We start from the raw sequence: 5,635 nt of genomic DNA on the forward strand, positions 1-5,635 counted from the left end.
ACTGGTTCACATAAAAGAATTGTCATGAGTGCCTATACTTGATGGCCAAGGCTACCCGCCACCAAGCACATCACTGGAATTGAGGAGGAGAAAGAGCTTGCCCAAGGCCACATTTGGATCTAGAGTGATGACTCTGGATTATGTGCACTGTCCCCCTGTGTTCTTCTGGAATAAGAGCTCCTACATGAAGACTTCAGGCTGCTCTTGAAAGCCCCAATAGAATGTAGTGTATATCAGAAGTGCCATCAGCAATCGTGCAGCTAGAATTTACTTGGCACCTACTAGGTGCAGTGAATCTCATTCTCATTATGTCTATTTTGCAAAGAAACTAGGCCCCAAGGAAGGGGCAGGAAACCCACTGTCTCTGTATACACAGCTGTCAGGACGCTTTCAGAGGAGACCCCTTGCTCCACCCTGCCACCTGGTCACAGCTGGGCCCCGGCACCTCCCCAGGGCTCCAGAGACCTCTGACTTCTCAAGCTAAAACAGTTTCAGTACTGTTGAGCTCTGTACCACCATCCATCCCTGCTCACTCCCCACGAAGTCCAGCTAGCTAGTATAGGTATTGTCTATGGGCACTCCATTCCTCTGGCTTGAGGTCCTGTGCTACATAAGAGAGAAGAAAGCTACTGAGCAGCAGTAACCAAGTGTGTACACACGCTTTATCTCTCGCCACTCTTGCCTGTGGTTGTGATGTGACAGCTACTTTGAGATCTGGACTTGACTTCCTCACAGTGCCATACTGTAATCTGGATCTGTAAGTTGAACAAGTCCCTTCCTCCCCAAAGTTGTGTTTTGTCAGAGTCCCTGAGTACTAAAGAAAAGGAGTACCCATTGCCAGGGAAGCGCAAGGATGGAGAGCTGAGCAAGAACAGACCCTTTGGCTTCCTGCAAGGCCTCTGACTTCCAGCAGAAAAAGAGGAAGATCTGAAAGAACTGCCTAGCTGTAGGCAGTGTGAGCACCACCACAGGAAGGGGGCTTGGGATCCAGTTCCAGGGATGCTCAGGGGATCCAGGCTGGGGAAACCAGGGCCAGATAAGCATCACTAAGATCTTTCACTCATCTATCCACCCCCATCCACTCACCCATCCACCCACCTATCCACTCATCCATCCATCCCTCCATCATTTACTGACTAATCCATCCACCCACCCATCCATCCATCTTTACATCTATTCAATCATCTACCATATCATCCTTTGATCCATCCACCCACTAACTCATCTGTTTACTCATCCATTCCATCCGCCTACCTATTTATCTGTCTGCCCACTCATCCATCCATCTATCCACCCATCCACCCACCCATCCATTCATCCATTTATCTGCCACCTACCCATCCACCTATCTATCCACCCACTGTTGAAGTTACAGGTGGTAGTGAACTGCCACATGTTTTGAAATCTGAACCTGGGCCCCCTGGAAGAGCAGCTGAGTGCTCTTAACTACTAAGACTTCCCTCCAGCCTGTATTTATGTCTTTATCTATAGTTTTTGAGACACAGCCTTTATGTGCTGCCCAGTAGAGCCTCCAATGTGCCTTTTGGTTGAGTCTTCCTTTCTCTATCTCTTGAATGCTGGGATTATAGATGTAGATCAGGGATTTATTCAGGGTCTTGGTATGTTAGGTAAGCCCTCCACCAGCTGAGTTATAGTACTAGTCCAAGATTCTGAAGAGAGAGACAGAGAGACAGAGACAGACCGACAGACTTGAATAGAAACTCTGGAGAGAGGCTTAGAGTAGAAAACCCTGGACTTTCAGGTAGGCAAGTCAACCATTTACACATGTGTGTTTATGTGACATCTGTGGAAGTGCACATGTGTGTAAATGGAAACTAGGGGTTGATGTCGAGTATCTAGCAATCTTCATCTTAGTTTTAAATTTTTTATTTTAAATTAATTGTGTGTGTGTGTGTGTGTGTGTGTGTGTAGGTATGTGCACATGGGTGTAGATGCTTGTGGAGGACAGAGGAGCTGGAATTGTAGGAGGTGGTGAGTGGCTTAAAGTGCTGGGAACCAAATATAGGGCCTCTAGAAGAGCACTGTGCTCTTGGCTACGGCGCCATCTCTCCAGCCCTTCCACTTCATTTTTATCTTTTTTTTTTTTTTTTTTTTTTAAAGATAGTGCGTCACTGAACTGGGAGCACACTGATGGACTAGAATGGCTGGCCCTCAAGGATCAGGATCTGCTTGTCTCCGTGGTCCAGCGCTAGGCTTACAAGAGTACTCTGCCAGACCAGTTTTTAGAGTGCTGAGGATCTAAACTCTGGTTCTTGTGTGACAAGGACTTTACCAACTAAGCCATCTTTCCACCTTTTAGTGTAATCAGATTGAATTGGTTCCCTGTAGTCTATTCTTTTAATTTTTAAAAAATATTTATAATTAAAGAAAAATTTAAGCCAGGCAGTGGTGATGAAGCCCTTTAATCTAGCACTTAGGAGGCAGAGGCAGGTAGAGCTCTGATTTTGAGGCCAGCCTGGGCTCAGAGCAAGTTACAGGACAGCCCAGAATACACAGAGGAACCCTGCTTGAAAATTAATTAATTAATAAGTAAGCAAGCAAATTAATTTTGAAAAATTATGTATGTGGGTGTTTTGCCTGTGTACATGTTTGTGTACCACATGTGTGCCTGGTGCCCATGGAGGATTCGGAAGAGGGTATTGGATCCCCTGGAGCCTGACTTGTGAGTCCTGTGAGTATTGAGCCCAGGTCCTCTGGAAGAACAGCCAGTTCTCTTAACCACTGAGCTATCTCTCTATCCCCCAGTTTGTTTGTTTTGTTTTGTTTTGTGTTTTGTTTTGTTTTTGTTCTGAGACAGAATCTCAGGTAGCCCAAGCTAGCCTCAAACTCACCACATAGTTCAACAGGCCTTGAGCTCCTAATCTTCCTATCTCTGTCCCTCAGGTGCCGGGAATAAAGGGATCGAAGGGAGCTGGTATTGTTTTATTTATATAAACATTATTTGGTAGGGTTTTGGGTATAGTTCTGACATAAATAAGTTCCATAACATATGAGCCCTGGGTTCTACCCCAGTACCACAAACATAAATAGATGAATAACACCTAAGAGTGTGACAGACTGTCCTGGCCTTGTATAGTAGTAACTCACGGACAAACTGCGGCTTCACAAGGCAACAGTCCTTGCAGCAGGTTTTAACCCTGTGAAGAAGAACCTTTCTCATGGTCAGAGCTATTTACAGAGAGCCACAGGCTATCTCAGGAGAGAATATGAGCTCACAATAACTGAAGCCTGTAATCAGAGGCAGTGAGAGGGACTGAAGCTGGCTGGAAAGGCAGAGATCCCGGAATGGATTAGAAACGACTCGAATGTTAGAGTAGTTTCATTGTTAGAACTGGGGAATGTCGGGTACACCCCAATCTGCGATTATAAAATGCTTAATCTGGTCAAGAAGTCACAGAAAAAAAAATCCTATGATCATCTTGCATCTGCCTCTGTCAGCTCCAGAAATAAACCCTCCCAGACTGCCGGCTCCTCATAGTCTGCCTCATTGAGGTTCTCTATTCTCTAAGCTCCGACCAGTTAAGCATAGGCCTTAGGATCTGTGTTACAGCCACCGTTCCCTTTAAATAGCGGGCTTAGCAGGGCATAGTTTCATACCTGTAACTCCAGTATTAAGGAGACTAAGCCGAGGATCACTCTGGTCTACCTAGTGAGTGCCAGGCCGACAGAGTGACAAGACAAAACAAAACAAAACAAAACAAAACATCTTTTTTTTTCCCTTTGTGAATAATAGCAAAGTTTAGCAAAAACCATCACAGACAAGCTTTCCTTTGCAGGTTTAATAGACTCTCTGGCCTTCTTTTCCTGCATTCAGGTGACCAGTGGCCCATCTCCACTCTCTATTTGCCACCCTGGCTAGTTCTAGAGAAAACTCTGGGCCTGGTTGACCCCACTTGTGCCCCATGCATCTCTGGAGCACATCCTCTGATAGCAATCACTTTACATCCTATTTTGTTATTTGTTTGTTTGTTTGGCAGTTCTGGGAATCAAGCAGGGCCTTGTAAATGCCTTCCAAGCCTCTACCATCAAGTTGTATCTCACCCCAAGCTCTCAGCTTTGGCACCCTCTGTTCTTATGGTCATTCACATGAGGGGTGGAGTACCCCCTCCTCTCCCTTTCCACAAGAAGTTGTCACCGTGTCCAGGATGCTCTGAAATACTTTGAGAGAGGATTTGATGTCACTCTTGGCTCTCTGACGGCAGCCTGTAAAACTGGTCTCTGCCGTAGTCCTCATCCTTCCTGTACAGTGCATTTCTCCTTAGAGTACCCCACCCTGAAGGGCCCCAAGCCTGGTCTGGCTCCATATACACCCTTTCCTGGCTCCATTCCCACAGAAGATCCCGCAATCTTTCAAAGGCTTTGGAGCGTTCCGGATGTGGTTTATTACGTCGCAGATGCCTTTCCCCTCGTTGCTTTGGCTCCTCCCATCCTTACTCTTCCGGTTTAGCCCAAGGCTGGCCTCCTCCAGGAGGCCCTCCCAGACCACCTCTGGTGAAATCAAACCCGGCTCCCTGGGCAGTGCATCCAGACATGTCACATAGCCTTCTAGTCATCGTCTTCATGAGTCTGTCTCTCCAGGCTGTGAATCTCATGAGGGCAGGGATGCTGTCTTCCTCAAGCCTTGGAAAAATCAACTTCAGACCCTCCCCTTTTAAAACATTACCATTTGCTGGTCATGGTGGTCCAGTCTTCTCATCCCAGTATTCAAGATCTTGAGTTCTAGAACAGCCCCAGGCTACACACTGAGCTGCTGTCTCAGACAAAAAAAGCAGTCGCACTTTCCTTTGCTGAACTGGGGGCTCTTACTGGCTACTGTGTCTCTTTCTTGAGCTGGGGAGGGGGGCCTTGGCAGGTCCTCCATTCTTGAAGGGACAGATCTAGGCAGGGCTGAGCTTTCTGGGGGCTGCTGTAACAGTCACCCCACACGCTGCAACTTGAAATAGCATTCATTTATTCTCTTTCAGCTCTAGAGTCTCAGAGTCAGGTCAAACTGTGGGTGGCAGGGTCGCAGTAAGTGTCTAGCTTCTGCAAACCTCAGTCCTACTGCCCAGTGTCCTCAGCTTGTGGTCCTTCCTCCCATGCCCTCAACCTTGAGCTTCTGTCAGCTTGCCCATCTTCTTTCTTTTCTCCCTTGTCACCTCCCCTCTGTATAGGCCTCTTTCTTCCAGGACTATAGGGCTTGCCCTTGTATGGCCCGTGACTGTCTCCTGAGCCTGTGAACACTATTCAACCACACACGCAGAGGCTTTTTGCTGACTGTGAGAACACTCACAGGGCAGAGGCAAACACGGTCTTTGTCAAAGGGTGTAGCAGTGGTAGATCTGAAGTTCTCACTGCCCCCACTCCCCCAGTAGCCAGCCCATCAGGAGTCATCCTGAGGGTTTGCTCTGGCTAACTGTAGACACAGCCTCCAGGCAGGAAGAAGAGTATTCCAGAGGTGGGGGGAGGGGCTCAGTGACTCCAAGGCAAGTTGTGCTCACCCTACAAGTGGAGCCATAGCTGGGGAGCGCCACAGAGTGCCAAAGTGCCTGTTCTTCCACCTTTCCCCCCAACTTACAGTCTCCCAAGGGCAGAGGGAAGAAGGGTGAGCCATGCCTGAGCCGGTGAAGAAGGG

The sequence above is a fragment of the Mus caroli genome, unplaced genomic scaffold (genome assembly GCF_978045245.1).
Source record: "Mus caroli unplaced genomic scaffold, Mus_caroli_1 scaffold_13, whole genome shotgun sequence".
Lineage (NCBI taxonomy): Eukaryota > Metazoa > Chordata > Mammalia > Rodentia > Muridae > Mus > Mus caroli.